Source organism: Megascapheus bottae, chromosome 1 (genome assembly GCF_031878675.1).
Source record: "Megascapheus bottae isolate mThoBot1 chromosome 1, mThoBot2.hap1, whole genome shotgun sequence".
NCBI lineage: Eukaryota > Metazoa > Chordata > Mammalia > Rodentia > Geomyidae > Megascapheus > Megascapheus bottae.
The window spans coordinates 13,920,917-13,931,686 of record NC_143509.1 but is presented as its reverse complement, the minus strand read 5'-3'; the positions used below and the strand labels follow the sequence as shown (position 1 = coordinate 13,931,686).

The window sequence follows — 10,770 nt, the reverse complement described above, 5'->3', positions numbered from 1 at the left end:
GTAGCAAGGGAGATGAAAAATAAAGTAGATAGCTTTGATAGCAGGTTAGACAATGCAGAGGAGAGAATTTCCAGGGCTGAAGATAATTTAGTTATTATAGAGAAAGAACAGAAAATGAGTCAATCCAAATCTAGGAAAAATGAGAGAGCGATCCAGGAGGTCGAAGACACAATCAGGAAGCCTAATTTAAGGCTAACTGGTATTGAGGAGATCGTGGAGAAAGAGGTCAATGGTATTGGAAATATACTTCAGGAAATCATCTCAGAATATTTCCCAAACATCCAGAAGGGCAGACCCATTCAGATACAAGAAGCTTTTAGAACCCCAAACAGACCTGACCAAAAAAGAACACCCCACCGCCACATCGTAATCCGAACTGGATCAATAGAAACCAAAAAAAGGATCCTAAAGGCAGCCAGGGAAAAGGGTTCAGTAACCTATAAAGGAAAACCAATCAGAATCACCCCAGATTACTCAGCAGAGACCATGCAAGCAAGAAGTGACTGGAAGCATATATGTCACGCCCTTAAGTCAAATAACTACCAACTAAGAATACTGTACCCAGCTAAGCTCTCATTCATAACTGAGGGAAAAATAAAAACATTCCATTCCAGGGAAAAGCTGCAACAATATGTCGCAACAAAACCAACACTACAGAGAATTCTGAAAGAGGTTCTATACATAGAAAACCAAAATAAATGCAATATAGGGAAAGAAATGGCACCTAAACAGCATACCACCTAAGGACCACAAGAACTGTCAAGACACAGGCCCAAATAAAACTTTTAAAAATGGTAGGACCTAATAAATATCTCTCAATCCTAACTCTCAATATCAATGGACTTAACTCTCCAATTAAACGGCATAGTCTATCTAGTTGGATCAAAAAGCAAGAGCCAACTTTCTGCTGTCTTCAAGAGACACATCTTACCCAAAAAAACAATCATCTTTTGAAAGTGAGAGGTTGGAATAAACTCTATCAAGCTAACGGCCCCCATAAACAGCCTGGGGTTTCCATCCTCATATCAGATAAAATAGACTTCAAACCAAAATTAGTAAGAAAAGACAAAGAAGGTTACTACATACTACTAAAGGGATCTTTCCTCCAGGATGATATAACAATCCTAAATATTTACACACCCAATCCCGGAGCTCCAATCTTCATCAAGCAAACGTTACTTACATTGAAACCATACATAGATCGAAATACAGAGATGGTCGGTGACTTTAACACACCACTCTCACCTATGGACAGATCAACAAGGCAAAAACTCAACAGGGAAACCTTAGAACTGAACAGCTATATAGACCAACTAGATCTAACAGACATCTGCAGAATATTCCACCCAGCAACAACACAATATACGTTTTTCTCAGCAGCACATGGAACATTTTCCAAAATAGATCACATCTTAGGCCATAAAACAAACCTGGACAGATTCAGAAACACAGAAATTATTCCATGCACACTCTCAGACCACAAAGGCATCAAACTGGAACTGAACACACATCTCCACCAACGAAAACCCTGTAACTCATGGAGACTGAACAACACATTGTTGAATCATCAATGGGTCATCGAAGAGATCAGAACAGAAATCTAACAGTTTATGAAATTTAACAGTAAGGAGCACACAAAATACCAACTCCTTTGGGACACAGCAAAGGCAGTACTCAGAGGAAAATTTATAGTGCTGAGTGCCTACAACAACAAGTTGGAAAAATTGCAAACCAACAAGTTAATGTCTCACCTTAAGCTCCAGGAAAAAGAGCAACAAACCAACCCTAATCCCAGTAGAAGAAAGCAAATCATTAAAATCAAAGCAGAATGAAATGATTTGGAATAAACAAAACTATAGAAAGAATCAACAAAACAAGGAGTTAGTTCTTTGAAATTATTAACAAAATTGACAAGCCCTTAGCAAATCTTACCAAAAAAAGAAGAGAGCATATCGAAATAAACAAAATCGCAGATGAAAATAGTAATATCATGACAGAAATTACCAAGATCCAGAATACCATGAGGGAATACTTCTCAAATCTTTATGCCAACAAATTTGAGAATCTAGATGAAATGGATGAATTCCTAGCCAATATTAACATACCCACACTGAACCAAGAAGAACTAAGCCAACTCAACAGGCCTATTTCAAGCTCTGAAATAGAAATGGCAATTAGAGAACTTCCACCTAAGAAAAGCCCAGGGCCAGATGGATCCACAGCTGAATTCTATAAGGTCTTCAAAGCAGAGTTCACAGCAATACTTCTCAAGCTCTTCAACGAAATTGAAAATGAAGGTTCCATACCAAATTCATCTGTGAAGCCAGTATAATCCTCATACCCAAACCAGACAGAGATTCATCAAAGAAAGAGAACTATAGACCTATATCTTTGATGAACATCGATGCAAAACTTCTCAACAAAATACTGGCCAATCGTCCAGAACAACTCATCAAAAAAATTATACACTATGATCAAACTGGATTCATCACAGGGAGGCAAAGCTGGTTCAACATACGCAAATCAATTAATATAATTCAACACAACAACAGGAGCAAGGAAAAATCACATGATTGTCTCAATAGACGCGGAAAAGGCATTTGACAAGATCCAACACCCCTTTATGTTAAAAGCTGTGGAGAAACTAGGAATCCACGCAACATTCCTCAATGTAATAAAGGCTGTGTATGAGAAACCCACAGCTAGTATTACACTTAATGGTGAAAATCTAAAGCCATTCCCTCTAAAATCAGGAACGAGACAAGGATGCCCACTCTCTCCACTCCTCTTTAACATAGTACTAGAAGTCCTAGCCAGTGCAATAAGGCAAGAAGCAAGCATAAATGGCATCCAAGTAGGGAAAGAGGAAATAAAACTATCCCTCTTTGCAGATGACATGATTCTGCATTTAAAGAATCCTATAGACTCTACTCCCAAGCTCCTTGAGCTGATTCAAAACTTTGGAAGTGTAGCAGGCTATAAAATCAACCCTCAAAAATCAACTGCCTTCCTTTACGCCAACAGTGAGAAGAACGAGGCAATAATCAGGAAAGAAACTCCTTTCAGAATAGCCTCAAAGAAAATAAAGTACCTAGGAATTAGCTTAACTAAGAATGTAAAGGACCTTTTTGATGAAATCTTTAAAACCCTAAAAAAGGAAATTAAAACAGAACTAAGGAAATGGAAAAACCTCCCATGCTCCTGGATTGGAAGAATCAACATTGTGAAAATGACAATCTTGCCAAGAGCGATCTACAAATTCAATGCAATACCCATCAACATACCAATGTCATTCTTCAAAGAAATAGAAGAGGCAATCCAAAATTTCATATGGAATAATAAAAGACCCCGTATAGCAAAAACACTTCTTAGCAGAAAGAATAGCGCCGGAGGAATTTCAGTTCCAAACTTTAGACCCTATTACAGAGCTATAATTATCAAAACAGCTTGGTACTGGCACAAGAACAGGCCTGAAGACCAATGGAATAGAACTGAGGACCCAGATATTAAACCACAGACCTATGGCCACCTAATCTTTGACAAGGGAGCCAAAAAAATAGAATGGAGAAAGACAGCCTCTTCAACAAGTTGTGCTGGCAGAACTGGTTAAGCACCTGCAGAAAACTAAACTTGGATCCTTCTTTGTCACCTTGCACTAGAATTACCTCCAAATGGATCAAAGACCTGGAGGTAATAGCTGACACACTGAAAACTTTACAGGAAGGAATAGGCCTCCTTGGCACAGGTTGAAAGTTTCTTAATAAGGACCAAGAATCACAACAAATCAGAGAAAGGCTAGATAAGTGGGACTGCATGAAACTGCGGAACTTTTGTATGGCAAAGGACATAGCTAGTAATTTAATTAGGAAGCCTACAGAGTGGGAGAAAATCTTCACCAACCAAACAATGGACAAAGGCCTCATATCTAAAATATATCAACAACTCAAAAAATTGAATCACTCCAAAACTAACCTCCAAAGTAACAACCATCCCATCTCTCTGTCTGTCTGTCTGTCTCTGAAAACCATTAGTTTAATAAGGTTGATTTGTACAAATTACACATGAATTAATCAAGTACAAACTTTTTTGGTGGAATGTGAAAATCAGTCTACATAAGAATGATGCTATCACGACTGTGACTTTATTGCAATCCACAGTTTAGAACTAACTCTGCACGTGTGATTTTATTTCATCTTCATAAAGAGCCCTGAGAGAGTCCTCCATTGGGTATGTGGATGGAAGACATATAGGGAGACAACTGGAATTCACCTCAGAACCCTAGCTTTCAAAGCCACACTGCCAACTCTAAAATTAATGCAAAGCAAAGAAAGAAAAATTGTGGAAAACTTGTTTTTTTAAGTTTGATGAGTTTTAGTACTGTGCAAAATTGTGAACTTTACAACTTTCTAGAAATTCTCCTGAATTTTCCAAGGAACCACTTCTTAACTACAGTGAAAAGCAGTATAAAATAAAACAAATCCCAGCAAAAAAGGCAGAATGAAGGAGGGAGGGAGGGAGGGAGGGAGGGACGGAAAGGGTCCTGAACACTGGTCTTGAATCAGTCTACATATCTCTCAATGATCTTCCACTTGAGAAAACAAGAAGCCCCCCTGCAATTTGATTAAATGGATAGCAGCCCCAAACCTGATTTAAAGAGTTTCTCTGGGGTGGAAGTAGTAATGTACATTTCTAACAAGTTCCTCAGCTGCACTTCTCAGAGCACACAGGGGTTACAGCCCCTTTCTCATGCCTTGACATCTAGTCTAAAGTAGTAATGACTGTGTAGTGAGTGACCACTTCAAGCTCCACACAACTAACCCGTGCAGCACCCATTTCAGCCAGTTCTCCTCAGGGATATTTTTGTTCTAAATTCGAGGCTAGAATAATTGCCTTGAGCTGCTCGGGGCAGCAGTCTGCTTTTATTCACATTTTGCAGTGTGAAGGGAGGCTTGTGGCCCATGGTGCTTGCCTCCCTGGAGAGGTTGGAGGTGGGCGCACTCCCTCCTCTGCCAGATGAAGAAAGTGGATCTTGTTCAACACTGGCCTCTGTGCTGAAGCAGACTGCCTCGCCAAGGCTGTGTCTTCTACCAACAGCTTGAATCAGGGACCAAAACACATAGGCTCACAGGCCTTAGAAACTGATTCCATCCAGGGGCTCCCCCTGCCAGCTCCAGCTGGGATCTTGGGTTGGTGGAGGCATACACCAAGGCGATATCACAGTTCTACATCCCCCTCCATGGAAACTGCTTCCTTCCCTTTTTTAGCCTCAGTGTCCACTGATGACCTGAGCTCTTTCTCCAGCTCAGTGAATCAGCTTTCTAGGAATTCAACCTATGGCTGTTAATTTTCCCAAAATGAACTGTTGTTATGACCACTATCATGAGTGCAATCATTCTTCCCCTCACTCATTTCCCATGATAAACGCTCCCTTGTATAGAAATATATGACAGCCTACTACTTCATCTATGGAGATGATAAAAACAGCTCATGGAAGTCCTACCAATAAATCGCTAGCTTTCATAGAGTCTGTACAGTAAGCTTACACTTGACAACTAGTGAGAGGAATGTTTCATAAGCCTGCCCATGTGAAGAGGTGTCCAAATTGTGTCAGTCAATTTCTGAGTCCAGTGGTGCCCCACAGTGTGCTACCTGAAGTGCATTTACACAGCATTCACTATCACTCTTAGTGGTGAGTAAGACTGGACGCTGTGTTTACGGTGTTGGCTTGGAGAATCTGTGTGAGTGTGTGACTGTGTGCTGGTATGGTGATGGGCTCTGTTGATGAACAGCTCCCACTGAGTGGAGGCTATGGACTGAAAGCATTCTTAGTCAAAACCATTGAAATAATGTGGGTTTCCTTGAAAACTGCTCCTGAGCACAGGGTTGACCTTTCTAAAACAGAAGAACATTAATTTACTGTTGGTAAAGAGCCCATTTGGTGAAAAAGAGTCATTTTTGTTGATTTGAGTATTCAGGACCAAGCTAACAAAGGAGTTGGATTACTTAATCATTGATAGAAGTGAAGCTATAATTTGGATGCAATTTAATGTCTTTTTTTTGCAATCAATTTTTGCCGGTTTCAAATAGCTTGAGACTGAATAAAGACTTGGCCCCATTAGTGTCTCTTCCTTTTACATGCTCTCTGATATATTTTTAGCAAAAGAGTGGAATAGGTCATTCTTTCTAACTAGTTTTAAGAAAACCATTTCTCATGTTGTATGAAAGGAGAGAAGGTTAGCACTCCCCTTGACAAGGATGGAAGAGGCCATTGGGCCTGACAACATGCATACGGTTAAGGCATTGCCACCTACTTTGTGGCAAAAAAAGAAAACCATTTCTCAAAACTTACTTTTATAGGAATGGACTTCAATTTTGAAAAGCTTTTGGAATAGCCCTGAGCACTTTCCAGAAACTTAATTAGGAATCATCCTGGAGAGTTTACAAGGACAGGGAGACAAAAATCTAGGAACAAAAGCGACAAGACATGTAGTGAGAAGGATCAAGGTGTTCTAGCCTTGGCAATTATACTCTGTGGTAAGTATTTTCTCCAGGGGGCTATCCTGGAAACCACAACACCCTTCTCTCTGCTTCTGAGTTATGACAGTCAGAATTCCTTACTACAAAGGCAGAATTGCTCTTAACAAAAATTATTTTTAATATGAGGGATAAATGATAACAAAAATATCATCCATAATCTAATGATCACTTCACCAGTGAACTAATTATCTGATCATCTGGTTAATTATCTGAATGATTGCCTCTCCTCTGGTGCCAGAAACTGAAAATACAGTTCTACCTAGCTCTTTATTCAACATCCACTTATTGAGTGAATTCAGCAGTTTCAGTGATGTGTTGCAGGGATCGTTTAAGACTTTCTGGCCTTATGACTGAAGGCAAACCACACATCCATTAGAAATCATACTTCAAATCCTTAGCTGCAATCCTTGTCATGGCTTGCAGGTTGTGGTGGGACAGTCTCTCATGCTGCTTCATGGCAGCCACAGCCCTCTGCATGGTCATGATGGGAAGCCACTGATACTCAGCAGTGCGCTGGCTTACGAAGCTGTTATGGTCCAGGGGCCAGGTGTACTACATGAATTTATTCACCTCCTTTCCAATGTATAATGGACTAATGGGAACCTATCCCTATTAGAGGTAGAAAAGAATCTGTAAAATCCAAACAAAGCACAACTTATGAAGGGCATGAGAGAGAATTAGAAGCATCAGTCCTACTGTAAACAGTCCTAGGAAGATTCCCTGAGGTACAATGTTCTAACCAGTGTCTGGAATCTAAGATGAGCTAGCCAGAAGATTTAGTTCTGCTTTCCCATCTGAGTTACACAGCATGCCGTGGACTGCCCTGTCTGTAGTCAATCTATCCTTGCTTATTTTTCATGTGACACAAGTTTGATGGCATGGGAGGAAAAAAGGTGGGACAGGATGAATTTGCCACACAAATTCACCACATCAAAATTGTTTCTTAAAATCATCCTGGCAAAAGCTCCCTTTTTCCTTCCCTCCCTTTGTCCCTCCCTTCCTCCTTTTGTCCTTCTCTTATCTTCTCTTTCTTTTATTTTTTGGCTTTGCTATGTAGCCAAATCAATGATCCTTCTGTCTCTCATGTGTGAGTGGTGAAATGTACACTGTGTATCATCCTGCTATCTCTCATGCCTTTGTTTCTTTAGAATCATTGAGTGCATGCTTCCTCTTTTTTGTCTTTGTCATCTCCCTTTAATCTGGAGCACTTGATGGGATGTTCTTTGTCTTTCGTGATCTTGAGGGGTGAGTGGCAGTAATTTGTGCATTGCCCTTCAGTTTGGGTTTGCCTCATGCTTCCATATGGCGGGCTTCTTTTTTAAAAAAATATAAAACACTAAGGTTCTTTTAGAATCAAAGTCAAATCTAATATCAAACATATCTTTCAAATCACATTCACTATTCCAGCCTGAATAAAATTCTACTGGTAGCTTTCCTCTTCAAAAATTTTAGGCAGCACAAAATAGAGCATGGGTTTTCACTCCCCCTCCACACACACTGGACATGTGGCCAGCACCAAGATGGATGAGGGAGCCACTATTCCTTGTGAAGAATTCAAAAAATGTAAAATATCAAGCAAAAATAAACAATAGCAACATCAAAAGTAATACAAAAGCAAACACCATCAAAAACAAACAATACCCCCATTCATTTCCTTAGTGTTTTGTACGTTCTAAAATTCACCATAGGAAGAGAGGTAAACTTGACATGTACACAGGGTGAAACATCCAGCTTTGGAAGCCCATTATCGCAACATTCAGTATAAGTTATGAGGCCACATTAGCCAGCACAAAAGAAACCTAACATGAGACACCCAAACAACAAGGAGACAAGCTTCACACCCCTCAGGAGGGTCATTGTCGAAAAGATAGAAGATGATAGAAGTTGGTGCAAGAGGGACCCTTGAGCGTGGACATGTAAACTGGTACAGCCACAGGGAAAACATTACAGAGATTCCTCAAGAGGTTATAAGTAGAGCGGTCATAGGATCTAGCAATCTTACTTCTGGGTTCATACCCAGAGGAAATTAACCCAGTATGGCCCAAAGATGTCTTCCCTCCCATGTGTATTTTGACATTGTTTATAGTATGATATTATATGTTGCATATAAAATGTAAGCCTTGAAAAATGTATCACTTGTGACAACGTCCTTGAACTCAGAGGACGGGTGACTCAGATGTAGAAAAACCAAGTCAATCATCTCATTTACATGCAGAAACTAACATTGTAGGAGATGAGAGGGAGCAAGGTACTCATTGTCAAGGACTGTAGGGGAGAGGACAGGGCAGATGCTGCCAAGAAGGAATGGAGCACCGGTGATGGAGGAAAGATCACTCTGCAGACTTGCTACGTAAGATGCTGAAGACTGTGGTCATTACTGTAATGTTCATTGCTGGAAATTTACCTGATGCAGTCACCTGGTGACTGAGAGTGGATGGACCTATTAATCAGTGTGTTTAGATCATTACACAATGTATGTACGAATCAAAAATCATCATGGATACCTTGCCTATAAAACATTTTTGGTCAAATAGACTCAATAAAAATGAAGCGAGGAAAAAATCATAAAATAGGTGTGGAATATGACTAACTGGACAGATTCCTCTGTCAGGGATAGGTAAGGGTACCCTGTAACAAGGCCATCTCCACACCCCAATTTTCCCCTGGAGAAAGCAAAGGGAGAGGGACAGGCAGAGAAGAATGCATAGATGGCAAAAATACATGGCTTTTACTCCTTCTTCTCAAGACAGTCCTCAAGGAAGTACCACTCATGTCTTGAAAAAACATGCAGAAAGCAAAATCCAAGTCCTTTGGGCCTCATCCTTTTATCAATGGACAGTGAAAAAGATCAAAATGGCCAAATAAATGCAAAGTTAAAAGACCCAATGTTTTGCTCATTCCAGAGGCCTTGCTTCAGAAGGGAAATGTGAGGAGCATAATAATTTGACACCATACTGTGGGTTAACAAGAATGTTCTCACACAGAAACATGGCCAGAGGCCACTTCTAAATTAAAGCTTAAGAGAGCTGGGGGCCTGGAGTTTGGCCTAGTGGTTAAAGTGCCTGCCTAGCATTCAGGAAGACCCGGGTTCGATTCCTCAGTACCACATACATACAAAAAAGCCGGAGGTGGTGCTGAGGCCCAAGTGGTAGAGCTCTAGCCTTGAGAAAGTCCAAGGACAGTGCTCAGGCCCTAAGTTGAAACCCAGGACTGGCAAAAAAAAGACAGCTGGAACTTCCTGAAGCTCTTTCTACAAAAAAATAAATAAGCAGATGTTCTTGTCACCCAGATTTCACTTAGTGTTTGCTAGGTGACTGCTAAGAGTTTTTTTTTAAATAAAACGTAGTTTTGTCATGTAAGGAAACTGTGTTTTCTTTCCCCAAATCTCAAACATTGCTGGTGGTTATCCCAGAATGATTCCTTAAACAACAGGGCAGACTCAGCAGGAATGTGCTGGCTTTTGGGTCACCCACAGCGCTGAGCAGGGTGGGAGGTCCCAGGGAAGGTGGGAGACACAATAAAAGCACAAAAGATTCGGGATGCAGGAAAACATTTTACTGAAAACAAAATGCCCTTTTTGAGGAGCAGAGATGGCACCAAAGAGCAGTAAATCATGACTACTGCTTCCTAATTATGTCTTAAAATTCTAATTAGGAGAAAATGTAAGGATCAGCTCTATTCGTGTTCTACAAAGTTTTTAAAGCATCACTGGCGAACAGTAAGTGATTGGGCATTTATAGATTTTTACAAGGCACCAGAGTAGTGTTTTCTCATGAACTGTATAGTTAATGTTCAAGACAAATCTATCAAGGTAGTTTTGTTATTAGTGTGTAAAAATGAGGAAGCTGATAATACTGCACTGACACAGTGCCTGTGCTGATAGGAAATCATCGGGTCATTCTGACAATGAAGCCAGGCCCTGGGCACAATGGCACTTAGCTGAGAGCAGCACAGGAAAAAAGACAAGGTTGTCCTTATTTGCAGTTGCTTGTATAAAGTTGTTGCATAAAGTCATTGCAAACCCTGAACTAGCAGACACTGATCCACTGCTGCTGGAGAAAAGGTGAGCAGCTCTTTCCAACTTCAGTTCTCAGCAAGGAAGAGGGCATTTCTTCTAGGGTTCCTGACCAAGGATTAATCCACCCTTGTTTAAATTGCCTTAATTTAAACTGACAGGTGCCCATACTGAGTCACATGATTTGAGAGCATGTACACAAAGAGAAATAGTCCCCA

General features: G+C 40.4%; 1 non-coding gene across 1 annotated transcript; it reads left to right on the top strand.

The window, feature by feature from the left end:
- The first annotated feature begins 6,211 nt into the window (after window positions 1-6,211).
- Window positions 6,212-6,337, top strand: LOC150068412 (U6atac minor spliceosomal RNA). Its single transcript, XR_016538610.1, has one exon. It is a non-coding gene; the product is annotated as a U6atac minor spliceosomal RNA (small nuclear RNA).
- The last annotated feature ends 4,433 nt before the right edge of the window (window positions 6,338-10,770 follow it).